The sequence below is a fragment of the Dipodomys merriami genome, unplaced genomic scaffold (genome assembly GCF_024711535.1).
Source record: "Dipodomys merriami isolate MVZ:Mamm:240054 unplaced genomic scaffold, mDipMer1.0.p SCAF_456, whole genome shotgun sequence".
In the NCBI taxonomy this organism is placed as follows: Eukaryota; Metazoa; Chordata; class Mammalia; order Rodentia; family Heteromyidae; genus Dipodomys; species Dipodomys merriami.
In genome coordinates, this window is record NW_027206020.1 from 503,694 (window position 1) to 517,529 (window position 13,836).

A 13,836-nucleotide genomic window follows, 5' to 3' on the forward strand; every position below is an offset into this window, starting at 1 on the left:
AGGGCAACGTCTCCTGCCCGGAGGTGGAAGTCCCCTGTTGGTGTGTGGCCAGAACACACACTGCCCCTCCTCTCAGGTCCCAAATGCCTGGACTCGGGGCTCTAGATTGTTTCCTGCATGCACCTAGGCAGACCATCACCCACAGGACTGCTGTCCAGAACATGGCACATTTTCCACTGCTGAGCTTATCTAAGGACTTATTCATAGGAGTCTCCACAGTAGTTAAACACAGGACAGGACTTTCTGCCTGAGCCATCCGGTACCTCATCCTGATGAGGGATAGCTCCACGTGCAGTTCCAGGGGGACCTGCAGTGCACCCGCAGCCACACTCAGGACAACCCCGCCACGGAGGGGCAGGGACCGCTCCAGCCGAAGCAGCGACCACAGCCTGAGACTGGAGAGTCGGGTGTGGATTAAGGCCGGCCCAGCCCCACCGCAGGCCGAGCGGCTGCACATATGTCCTGCAGGCATGCCGGTGCGCTCGGCTCTGTTGGGGGCAGGGGCCGTTGAAATGACAGCCATGAGTGTTGGGTGCTGCTCCAAGGGCACAGGGGGAGCTGGGCGAAAAGTAGGTCACATGTGCCTGGCGCGTCACGCGGTTCCCACCCCAAGCCAATGGGATGGGTGGCTTCCTCTGGTGGAGAACAAAAACATCACTCTAATTTTTCTTCTTTAGCTTTTCATCTTCTCTAAACAGGGAGCGTGGCCATCTGGTACCTACATCTAACCCGGTCATCCCGACCCCACGGGGTGCTTTGTTCCGAGGTAAGGGGATTCTGTGGGCTGGGTGAGCGCTCGGTGCGGCCAAACAGGAGACCCAGGCCGAGGACAGCAAAAGCAGACCCAGGTGTATGAGTGGGGCCCCCGCGACGGGGCCAGGCGGGCAGAGGTCGGGGTGGGGGTCGGGAAAGTGCCGAGGACAGCTGTTGTAGCGGTCACAGAGCCCTGTCATCAGTAGCGGGCGGAATGGGCTTCTTGTGCGCAGTGTAGGACGTCATTCTTGGTCTTCTGCTTTCACAGTGTGGCCCCTTTGGAAGGACCCATGTCCTTGCGTTGTGCTTTACTTTTAAAGCGACATCATTTGTAGAAAAATACTATAACCTTATGTGTTTGCTGGTCAGCACCATCAGGTATGGACAGGAGTTTGTTCCACAGGAGCCAGGACCCGGTGCCCGGCTTCACCTTTGGTGCCCCTTTCTGCAGATCTTGAACTCAGATTTGAGCGGGTGATCTGTTCACTTCTGTGGGCAAACACCAGAGCAAAGCTGACACACTTAGGTTTTTAATGAGTGGAAGCATGTATTTGGGAACTTAGTACCTAGATTGAGAAACCGCTAATTCTCTTTATGTCCAGAAGGCCAGTGAATATAATTCCCACATGCTAAAGCATATGTGGGATATATAGGCAATTTAAGTTGTGAAACTAAAGTGACTTTTACCACTTAGGTGTAAAGAAAATTCTCACATTTTTGTCTCTCCCATAAATGAGCTAACAGCTCATTAGCTGAGACCTTTGGTGGGTGTTTTGCCATGTATGTGAGGTGTGTGAGTCCGCAGTCTCTAACCTGGGGTCCAAACCAGGTGGCCTGCTACTCTATGGCTGTGAGGAAGCGCTCCCAAAAATAGTTTCCCAGAACCAGAGGCATTTGATCAGAGTGTATCTCATTAGGGAACTGTCTGTCGCCTCTCAGGGGTAAGACATTTTCATCTGCTTCTCCAGGGAATGGGAATGTGTGGCCAGAATTACAGAAATAAAGCACTGGCACTTCAGATTAGAAACGGTCCACATCTCAGGTGCATGGTCAGCAGCTGTGGAAAGCTTGAGGACAGAAGTGGCCGCCCTCTTGCTATGGCAAGACCTGGGGGGACCGTGCCTGGCCAGCAGCTGCCTCCCCCCTGGTCAGTCCCTGGCGTGCTCCGAAGGGCATCTCCTCCTCTGTCGTAGGGAAAGACGCAGGGCTTTCCAGACTTGGCCGTAAACGCCTCTGGGAAAAACCCCACTACTAATGCAGTTTTAGTGTCATCTGCATCTTCAGCCCCTCTCAACTGGTGTCCAAATAATAGGGCTCAGTGTGGACACTCAGCCAGGCGTGTGGTAGCAAGAGCAAGGCGTACAGTCATGGTGACCACACATAACCATGTTAAATTATGAAATTATCCTTCCCTCCCCAGATATGCCTCCTGGGAAACAAAGGATATTGTCTCCAGAAAACAAAACATGTCTGTGGGGCCTGCTTTGCCGTTCTGTTCTGTTAGTTGACAGTGAAAGATAGGACACCAGTGGAGCAGAGCTGCAGCCAGAGACTACAGGGGAATGGCAGCACAGGCCCCCACCCCGCCTTTCCCTGAGCTCCTCACAGTAGGAGGGCGCTTCCCACCCTGGGACCCCTCCTCTTACATGCCACCCTGGCCCTGGGACCATGACTCGCTTGGGAACAGAAGCATCTCTACGGAGGGGGTCTGGTGATGCAGGCAGTCCCACACTCTGTGTGGGGGTCTGTGCTGGGCCCTCTCAGAAAGCCCAGGAGCCTCTACAAAGCGTTCTGCTGTATGTGAGAAGCTGGGGGAGGAGAGGCCTTCCGCTAGCTTTACTCCAATAGAAGAGTCTTCGGAGGCCAGGAACACTGAGGCCAGGCGCTGAGACTGTTTGACTAAGTCCCAGCAGCGGACAGTGCCATCCATGATGGAGCTGGAGGACCAACCTATTTCTGTTACCTATCCTAGCTGCTCTGGGCCCCGTCTGCCCTGCCCTTGGGTGGACTGAGTCAGAAATGGGACAGACTGCCCAGGCTTGTGCGCGGAGTCAGCTCTGAGGTGGAGAACCGCAGTGAGGCTGTGCAGGGATCATTTAAATGCAGGCCACCCAGACCCCACTGCAGCGAGAGTCACACCTCAAGGGTCTGCACCTGAGTCCTGGTGTTGGGGGAGGGGTGCACACTGTCCAGTAGTCTTACAGGTCTGATGTGAGCAGAATGGCCAGGGAGGGTCACTCAGGTCACAGTCGTGTTGCTTTCGTTGTGTGCAGCTGGGACTTCACTAGCAAGGAAGAGGGACTCTTTCTTTCTGCTTGCTGGAGCTGGAGGCTACAGGAACTCAGGACCAGCGGCTAGGGAGGGAAGCTCAGCAGATGCCAAAGCCCCTTGTGATGCGGAGTACCACAGGGCGGGCAGTAGAGAGGAAGGAACTACGGTAGCCATATTGCGTCTCTGACAAGGAACTGGGGTCAGATAATCTCAGGATGAAGAGAGCCTGTTGGGATGAGGTCCAGGCGATAGAAGACAAGCCTGGAGAGACTGAGGGGTGTACCCCAGGTGCGGCGTCTGCCTTCCTGTCTGCTGCACGCAGGTGTGGAGAGGCATATTCAGAGCCTGTGCCCATTCACCCTCTCTGCGGCTCTGCGCCTGACCTTCCCCCCCTCCCTGTGCTTCCTGCCCTGCTGCTCCCTGGGTGTGCCCCCCACACCAAGCACGGTCAAGGAGAAGAGTACATTCAGGCGGGAACAGAGGGTTTGTTTTATTGTTTTGCTTTTGCTGTAACCAAAGAAACCTTTAAATCTTTAGGAATGGATAAACTAGCCAGCAAGAGGTATTGAGTCAGACATCTTTATAAAACAGACATCTCGTTATAGAACATAGACACACACCAAATACGAATGTGCGTACAATGGCATAATATGCTAATGGCACAGAAATCCAGGGGGAAATGGGGGTATGGCTCAAGTGTTAGAGCACCACTCCAGTACCTGCACACACACACACACACATGCACACAGTGCACACATACAGCACACATGTACATGTGTGTGCACATGCACACAGCACACACTTGTGTATACATGCATGTGCAACACATATGTGCACATATACACACATGCAACTGCATGCACACACATATACACTCAGACATGTCCACATATACATGCAAGCATGTGCACATATGCACACACATAGACAACATACATGTGCACATGTACACATACACTTCACGCATGCAATACACCTGCACATGTGTGTTGTGCACTGTGCACTTGTATGCATGTGATACATGCATGTGTATGTGCATATGCACTGCGTGCATACACATACACATGTGCATAATGGATTGCACCATCACATGTGTGCGCATATGCATATACAGCATGCATGTGTGTGGGCACATGTACGTGTGCATATAAACATGTACACATGCACATATGCCTATGCCTGCGACTCACACTTACACACACATGCAGTCTTTTTCCTAGGAGGGCAGCACAGGGTTCACTCACAAGAAGGCTGGAGTGGGTGAACAAGGCAGCCCATTGCCCAGAGGGAGGAGCAGCAGCACTTCCACGGGTTATGAATCAATGGTAGGAAATGCAGAACACGGATGAACGGACTGAAGTCCCCCACGGGAGTCAGGAGCCCAGGCCGCGCTCTCCCTGCGGGTACCACGCTCTGTGTGGAGGATGGAGGAGCCACGTGCAGATGCCAACCCCTCCAAACACACCTACACATGCAGGCCTCTGTGTCCGAGGGGTGTGACACTGTGGCTGATGGCCCTTGATGCCAGTGGTCAGGATGTGAGACTTCTTTGAAGGTAGGAAGTCACCCCAAAGTGACACGGCCCAGCCACATGGCTTGCGGGGCACCGCTTTGTTCCCCTGCCTACACAAGAAGCCGTGTGGAGGGGCCGACCGTGGTCACGTGGTGTTGGTGCCGTGGAGTCCTGTTCACAGTGGGTTCGTGATGGCTGGGCGCCAACCCTCACAGATGAGAGGTGGAGGAGCATGGGTCACAAGCAGCAAGAAGGGCTGGGTGAGCGCAGGCAGCGGCCACAGGTGGTACACTGGGTACCGAGTGATGTGGGCTGTGAGTTAGTGTCACGCCAGCTAAGGTCACCTGGTTCACACTGGTGCCACTTACAGCCTCTAGATTATGCTTCTGCTCTAAACCCAAGCCTCAGACACATGCACTTGGAGGGTCAGTAGCTGCTCCTCTGGTGTGGTGTTTGCCACTCCGTGCTCTCCAGTGGTTCCCCCGGTTGGACTCTGGCATGCTCAGACTCACCCAGAATAGTGCTGCTGGCATCATGATGCCTCTCTCCCCCTCCTTCTTCCCCTTACTTCCCCCCTCCCTCTCCCCCTCTCTCTCTCCCCCTATCTCTCCCCCCTCCTTCTCCCTCTCCCTCTTCCTATTTCTATCTCTCTTCCTCTCCCTCTCCCCCAGCCCTCAGTTAGGTGACCTTAGAGAAGATTCTGTTGCTATAATCATCAAATCTTGAAAATCCAGTAGTCTTGGTGACCTAGAAAGAGACGTTTGACTTCTAAGACTGCTGTGGCTGGGCCCAGGAACAGCACCGCATCATGAGGACGGATGCAAGCTGGGTTTAGCTATGGAACCTGCAATTGACTGAGCATTCTTCCTTCTTTTCTTTTGTTTTTTGTTGCCTCAGTGATATTTATTAAGAAAACCACCCCATAAATGGTACTCAAATATAATTTTCGTTGTGGTAAATATGTCGTTGTAAAAATTTTATTGTGGTTAAAAATATAGACATCAACGCCTTATGGCTCACCATATTCCAGAGCCCCTGCGCCCAAGGGCTGTTTTACGTTTGATACCGTTACCCTACTTGGGTTCTCCCAAGTTGTTTGGCCAAGAACAATGTTCCCTTTTTAAGCTTCAAAGCAGCAGAACAAACTGACTTAGGCCATTTGTGCTGCTGCGAGAAAATACCAGAAGCTGGGAATTTTATGAAGAATAGAAGTTCATTTCTCACAGTTCTGAAGGCTGGTTGTTCAAGAATAAGGTGCCAGCGGGTTTTAAGGGGCAAGCCTCTGCCTCCAAGACTGGGTGTTGTTGCTGCCTCCCTTGGTCGGGAGGAACTCTGTGTCCTCACACGGCAAAAAAGCAAGAGCAAGAGAGGCAGGCTCTGAAGTGTCGTTCACACAGGCATTAGTTCTTCCTAAGGAACAGCCCCCATAACCTCATCGCTTCCCCTGGGCTTGGCATTTCTTCTGGGCTGGTATCTGGGATTGCTTTGAATGAGTTTCCAGAAGCATTGTGCCCCTTTCGTGTGAACAGCTCCAGTCACCAGAGCCCCCAGCCTCTGGGTGTGAGAAGAAATGGGGGGGCCTGGGGCTGAACTAAGGAGAGGCCATGACTTCCTGCCTTAGTTGTACTAACCATGGAGCCCCCTCTGTGGGATCTGCTTCAGATCATGTCTAGGAGCAAGGTCTTCGGGGTTTGGGGTTTTGTTTTGTTGTCCTTGTTGTTTTATGAGCAAGTTTCTTTGAAAGTGAAAAGAAGGCAGCCAGATTCTCCCTTTGGAGAGGGGCTCCAGATTGGAGGACCCTTCCAGGGGACAAAGCTCATGCCACTCAGTTCTTCCTGGTATAACTTAGTAGCAACCACTTTGAGAATGTAGATATCAAACCTGAGGGCTTCCAAACCGGGTTTTACCTGGTGTTATTTATGAGTGTGTTCGTACGTATGTGTTTTGCGTGGTGATATTTGAGTGTGTTCTTACGTCTGTGTTTTGCGTGGTGATACTTGCGTGTGTTCGTACATCTGTATTGGTGCTTTTGCAAACACAAAAGGAAGGCTTGTTTTTTGTACACATCCCTGCCTCATCTTCCAACAGTCCACAGATCTAAAAACAAACCAAATGCATATAAATACAAGAGCAGGCAGAGATTATCAGGCCATCAGCAGATTACTGAAATCCCAGCACCTTGCCGGGGCGGCTGCTGTTTTAGGGATTAAGTCTAATCCCGTGGAGGAGGGAGGAAGTTCCGTGCAGTCACATGGCCTCCAAGGCAAAACACACACACACACACACACACACACACACACACACACACACACACACACACACACACACACACACACACACACACACACACACACACACACACACACACACACACACACAGAGCACAGTCTCCGGCTGAGCCTGCCCAGCCTGGACACTGCCAAGGCCCTCAGGTACCCAGGTTCCTGGTGAGTGTGAGGCCTCGGCACAGTGTGCGGTGTGTGGACACGGCTGCTTCTGCCATGGTGGCCCGCTGTCGACACTCCCAGGGCAGAACTGCGGGACACCCCATGGTACGCACATGGGTGCGGCAGCATGGGGGACGCCCCGGCTGTCTTCCACACTGTCCCCTCGCAACCTCCTGCTTGTGTCTCCACACCCCAGGCCGTTGGGCGCCTGGGGTTCTCGGTGGCAGCGGCCCTCCGTGGGGCCACAGAAATGGGGCCAGGTCAGCTCTCAGCGCACCCCAATCTTTGCTTTTCAATCTGATTCTTGGTAGCTTTTTCATGTTTCTAAGGCTGCTGGGTTTTTTTCTTTAACATATTGATGATGATGTAGGCAGTACTCCTGATCCTATACTCCATGAAGACACCGGGCAGTATAATCTCCGTGGAGACACGGGGCAGTATAGAATAAACTGTGGAGATGCCTGGCAGTATAGAATAAACTCGGTGGAGACACAGAGCAGTATAGAATAAACTCGGTGGAGACACGGGGCAGTATAGAATAAACTCCGTGGAGACACGGGGCAGTATAGAATAAACTCCGTGGAGACACACTGGGCAGTATAGAATAAACTCCGTGGAGACACGGGGTAGTATAGAATAAACTCCGTGGAGACACACTGGGCAGTATAGAATAAACTCCGTGGAGACACAGAGCAGTATAGAATAAACTCCATGGAGACACAAGGCAGTATAGAATAAACTCGGTGGAGACACGGGGCAGTATAGAATAAACTCCGTGGAGACACAAGGCAGTATAGAATAAACTCGGTGGAGACACGGGGCAGTATAGAATAAACTCCGTGGAGACACGGGGCAGTATAGAATAAACTCCGTGGAGACACACTGGGCAGTATAGAATAAACTCCGTGGAGACACGGGGTAGTATAGAATAAACTCGGTAAAGACACTGGGTTGTATATTGTTGCCCTGCTTGTTAACATTTGGTATAGAATTTTAGTGACAGTGTCTATACTCAGGCTGGGATGCTGGGTCTGAGCAGATACATATGGACTCCCTCATTGTTGCACAAAACGCCTTTCCCCAGCTGATACGCCAGCTGGCATGCAGGCAGTCCGCATGAGTGGCCCAGTTATGCTGCTGCTTTCCAGGGCTTTCTGTTCCATTTTTGTGGGATACTGTAGCCATTCTGGGGTTACACACTGTGACTTTTGCACTCCTGCTTGACTAATGCCGACACCTTTTGATCTATAATCACCCCTCTGCACCCACTGGAGCATGCATTCCAGAACTCTACCTGTGTGCCAGCATTCCTTAGAGAGAATGATGCAGTATGGGCATGCAGTTTCTGCAGTCCTCCACTCTTTAAATCATCATTAGATGACTTAATCTACAACAGAAATGCTTCGTTAGTCGTTTATACTATATTGTTCTAGAATGATGACGAGAAAAAGTTCTGCACATGTTTAATACAGCTGCGATCTTTTAAAAAATTTTCACATAATTGCACAAAGCATACAGTTCTTTTTTTTTCCAAATATGTTCAATCCATTGTGGATTGAACCTGAAGCCCCCAGATACAGAGGGTGGACAGTAGCCTTGTGGAGAGCAGCTTGGGATCTGCTGCCAAGTCCTGACCTCTCTTTCATGAGCAGCATAGAAGTGGTCCCTGAATAGGAGGACTTGGCAATCTAGTGAACTACAGGTGATTTCCTCTCTGTGGGTTGCTGACAGTATCTGTTGGTACAGAAAATCTTAATTGTAAAGTGCTCCATCCTTGAAACCTTTCCTTAGCTCTTAGTGCCTTTTTGTGTTTAAGGAATCTCCCTTTCTTCTAGCTTGCATGGAGGATGCCTGTGCTGTCTGCACACGGTTCCCTTACTACATGGACTACCTGGAAGTGGGCTGGGGATCGAGTCCCTAAGGGACTGTTCGGGCCTCATTTTCTGCCTTGCTTGTTCAGTTGACTGAGCAACATTCCCTGAGAGACGCATCCTCTGCCTTGCCAGGCCTGCGCACACTGGCTTCCAATTGCTTTTCTCAGTCTTCTTGTTTTTCCCCATGCCTCTATCACACGGACTAATTCACCTAATTCATCATAGCTTTGTATGTACACATCTCTGGCAAAATGAGTCTTTTTGCTTTGTTCTCTTTCTTAGGCTGTTCTTGGTCTGATTAATTTTTCCACATACATTTAAGAATAAGCTTAAACTGCTTTGTTCAATGGCAACTCTGTTGCACAACTATTTAAAGATAATTGGAAATAAGTAGATAAAATTAAATTTTAAACAAAAGCGTGTCTAAGTGTGAATCTTGAAGTCAGTTTGGAAGAATTAGTGTCTGAAGTGTTCAGAGTTTGAGGTGGGGGGGATCCCCTCCTCCAGCCCTCAGGGCCCGTTCATTCTTCACAACAGTGTTTGCTCGGTTACCACATCCAGGCTTTAGACACCTTGTGTTAGGTTTATCCCAACTCTGATTTTTTTTTTAATGTTCTTATATGTGGGTTTTATTTCCTAACACTTGATGTGTAGACACGTGTCAGTCCAGCCACTGCTGGATCCCCTCTGTGACTGACTGTCGTCTGTGGCTCATGTGTACACACGTGTCAGTCCAGCCACTGCTGGATCCCTGCTGTGATTGACTGTGGTCTGTGGCTCATGTGTACACACGTGTCAGTCCAGCCACTGCTGGATCCCTGCTGTGACTGACTGACTGTCGTCTGTGGCTCATGTGTACACACGTGTCAGTCCAGCCACTGCTGGATCCCTGCTGTGACTGACTGACTGTCGTCTGTGGCTCATTGTATACACGTGTCAGTCCAGCCACTGCTGGATCCCTGCTGTGACTGTCGTCTGTGGCTCATGTGTACACACATGTCAGTCCAGCCACTGCTGGATCCCTGCTGTGACTGTCTGTCGTCTGTGGCTCATTTGGGCTTTGTGTGCCTGCCATGCTTTCTGGCTGTTGTTCCTTCCTTGCGGCTTCTAGCCATGTGCAGAATAGTGGCAGATTATGTGTACTCCAGAGGGGTCCCTTGGGCCCAGAAATAGGGAAAATGCAGACTCGGGATGGAGCGTCTCACTACCAGAAGTTGTGGGAACCCTACAGGTGTGCTTAGGGTGTAGCTAACCACCTGGTGCCTTCTGTTGGGGAAGGAAACCAATCACTTCCCTACCTGCCATCTGCTAGTCCCTAGACTAGGTCAGGGACAGCTCAGGAGACTGGACTGGTCCCATCCGGCCCTCGATGGCCCACGGTCCAGGAAGGTTTGCGCATCGGCTTGACTTGCCTCTCTTTACCTCATACCCTGGCTGGCTGCAGGGCCCTCTGCCACCATCCGCCATGCTCTCAGGTCCAGGGATCGAGGTGTCCGTGAACCATGGGATCAGGACACACAGGCTTTGGCTGTTGGTATCGGTAGGCTCTGTGTTTGTCACTGCTCTGTCATTGGTCCTGCTTGCCTACTCTCTCCCCGTCCACGGGTCCCTCCCCATCCAGAGTGAGGCCAGAGTGATGAGTATACCAAATGCTGCTTCTAGGCCAGGTTGGCACCTGAAGGGCTGGCTCTTCCCAGCCTCCTCTTTACGCTCAGACACCCCGAGCCACAAGAATTCCACCTGTCACTCCTGGATCTCCTGCCTGTGTAGAGCATATGTTTGAGGGGCTGGATAGGCGACCTCACCTTGATTTTCAACTGTGCATTGTCAGCTGTCCCGGAGCAGTCTGATTTCCCCACCAAATTGCTAGCACCTAGGAATGATCTCCATTCCTACCCACCCTGCAAGCCTGGTGTCTACTACGAGCTGCGGGAGGATGAGTGGTATGAAGACTGTCCCGATGACCTTCCTTGGGAGCCTGTGGAAGGCCCGGTGCTGACCGGAGGCCTGTGCAGAAGATGTGCATGCAGACACACATCCCAGGCACTGGCAGGGCTGCGTCAAGACTTGGGTGGCACACAGCTCCAGCTGGGTGGTGTCAGAGGCAGGACTCAACTCTCAGGGAAGCCTGCCCTGTCGCCACATGAAAAGTGGTTACTCTTTAACTTGTGACGTTTGTAATAGGCATGTGCTGACATAGGTTGCACTAGGCGCTTTCTTCCAAAGGTAGAACCAAGAAGCATCGGGGCCACGGCGGGGGTGGGGTGTGAAGCCTGGCCCGTCACCAGAGTGTGGCTCTGCAGGTTCCACATGAAGCCGGTGTGCTGACTCCAGAGAGGAGAGGAGCGATGAGGTCGCGGGCCTAGCCTGTCACTTTTTGTCTCGGCACTTGAGTGACAAGTGAGCGGGCTATTTAGAATGCTCACTGGAGTCTGGGCTGTGTGAGCCCTGGGTGTCTTTCTAAGGCTAACTCTAGCTGGCAAGAGCATTGAGTTGCAGAAATCTCCCCTAGCCCGGATGGCCTCAAGGATATAGATGCATTGTGTGTCTCTCAAGGAAGACGAAGCAGCTAATCAGCTCTGTCGGGTTTGCTGCCGTGGCCCCATGTAGCCTGATGTGGGCACTGAGCTGTTAAACACGATAAATCAAGTCTGTGCTTGCCCCGCTCCATCCCCTGTACCTTCCAGACAGCTGAGGCCCCCGGCGCAGCCCTGGGTGGAGCGCAGCTAACCGGGGCAGGCCAGCACCGCTGGGCCCTCCCCACAGCCACTGGAGGCAGATGGTGTCACGGCAGCGCTTTCCGGCCCTCTCCAGGCGAGAGTCCCTGCTGGGGACGCAGGAGGCGCTGCAGCAGCAGGCGGGATGGCGGCCACAAGGTTCTGCACACAGCCGGCAAGTCGTATGAGCCGACCTCAGTTGCTTTTGTTTTGGTTCTGACCAGCCTGGGAATAGTGAATAATTTGCCTGTCTGAGGCCAGGCCTGGAGGAGGGCTTCTCCACTCCATGTGTAATGGCAGTGAGCATGCCTGTCGATTAGGACAGCGAATGTGCACGCACAGGCGCGTGTGCCGTGTGTGCTGGACTTGAGCTGCCACATGGCACATTGCAGTTCTCAGGATTACAGCAATTGCTTTTCTAGCAGCTGTCAATTTGAATACTCTTTTTAAAAGACTGATTAGTTGCTTTATCAGAATGTTGTCATCGTGGCATTGGTTGTAAACAGACATTGTCAACTCAGTGATGAAAAAGTTGAGCAAGTGTTATTTCTGGTCAAAAGGAAGAGCACCTCTTGTTGTGGCGTACCACGTGTACACAGATTTGCGTAGGAACCGCCACGGGGCCTTCTAGACCAAAGGGCTGTAAAGTCAGTGGCAGCAGGCTGAAAAGAAGGGAACCAGCCCTCCACTATCCATCCAAGCTTGGAGGTATGTGCCGAGCGCAGGCCAGAAGCAGCTCCAAGAGCAGCACCCCATTTCCATCTGAGCCACGGCCAGGGCTCCCTGCAGGACGGGGCGGCGTTCTCTTCCTGTTTTTGTTTTTGTTTTTGTTGTTTTGCATTCTCCCCAGCCCAACCTGTAGGACTGGGTGAGGCTCTACAGGCTGTGGTATGTAACTGGTCTACCCGTGTGGAGAGGAGAGCAGGGCTTCGGACGCAGGGCCACCCTGTCCCTTCTTCCTGTCTTTGCCATCTCACCACTGGCCTGAAGGAGACAGGAGGGGAAGGTCCCAGCTTCCCGCCAGAAGGGCGAGAAGAAGATGCCGATGTCATGGGTGAGGGACGCGTGAGGGCCCTCACAAGGGCGGGAGCTGAGAGAGTGACCCTGTCATGTCATTGTGACTGCTGGGCACGGAGCGCCGGAGGTGTGGGTCTGACTGTGAGCAGCAGCACAGCAGAGCTTCTGACAAGAGGACTCTGGGCTGCACAAGGAGGAGGTGCACGGAGCTCTCAGAGCTGCACCAACATTGGGTCCACAGTCTGTGGGAGGCAGTGGGACCGACCAGCTAGAAGTCCTGCTTAAGAGTGAGTCAATCTTGAGGGCCTATGACAATGTCCAGGGTGCCCAGGGGTCACTCGTGTCATACTCGACATGAAGAACTGAGACGCTCAGCCTCCTGAAGGGAAAGATGACTGACTGGTGGAAGACAGAGTAACTGGGACCTCAGCAACTTAGAAGGCTCAATGCCAGGGTGACCCAGACCTCAGCAACTTAGAAGGCTCAATGCCAGGGTGACCCAGAACTCAGCAGCCCAGAAGGTTCTATGCCAGGGTGACCCAGAACTCAGCAACTTAGAAGGCTCAATGCCAGGGTGACCCAGAACCCAGTAGGCTGGAAGGCTCTATGCCAGGGTGACCCAGACCTCGGCAGCCCAGAAGGCTCTATGCCAGGGTGACCCAGACCTCGGCAGCCCAGAAGGCTCTATGCCAGGGTGACTGAGCAGCCACCCATGACCGTAGCTAGGAACCAGCACTCACAGTTTTGAAAAGAATGGAAAGACAGAAGGTCCACCAGGAAGGGCCAGATGTAAAAAGCAAAGTGGAGAGCTTAAAGTGGAACTCTAATAACCAAAGTTAAACAATGTATTGTGTAGACTTGGTGGCAGAATGAGTGTGATGGGCATGTCCTAAATATAGAGTGATGCCAGTGACCCAGACTGAGGAGAGAACAAATGGGGGAAATGCAGTACAACCCGGGACCCATGAAGTAACACACAGCACAGTGCACACCATGCTGCACCAGCTAGACCGCATTCTGTGGGATTGAGTAACCTTTTTAAGTGTAACATTTAAATAGCTGAAATCATACAAACTATTTTCTGGGCAGAGTAAATCAGTAAGCAAATATTATTAGATAATATCTGAATACTTAAAAATCAAAACATACTGCTAAATGATACACTGGTCAAAGAATATCAAAGGAAGTTAGAAGATACTTTGGACAAAGAAAAATGAGGAAATTTATTAAAATTTATGAGATAA

The 13,836-nt window shown here is 51.9% G+C and overlaps 1 protein-coding gene across 16 annotated transcripts in view; it reads left to right on the plus strand.

Moving 5' to 3' along the window:
• The window catches only part of LOC138808571 (poly(rC)-binding protein 3), a 164,356-nt gene that overhangs the window by 103,948 nt on the left and 46,572 nt on the right, over positions 1 to 13,836 (plus strand). The window contains exon 1 of one of the 16 annotated variants that reach the window (XM_069994851.1): positions 746 to 766. The exons of the other annotated variants lie outside the window; for them this stretch is intronic. The gene's annotated coding sequence lies outside the window, so the exon portion shown is untranslated. Of the gene's footprint in view, positions 1 to 745; positions 767 to 13,836 lie in introns of those variants that run through there. 16 annotated transcript variants of the gene reach the window in all.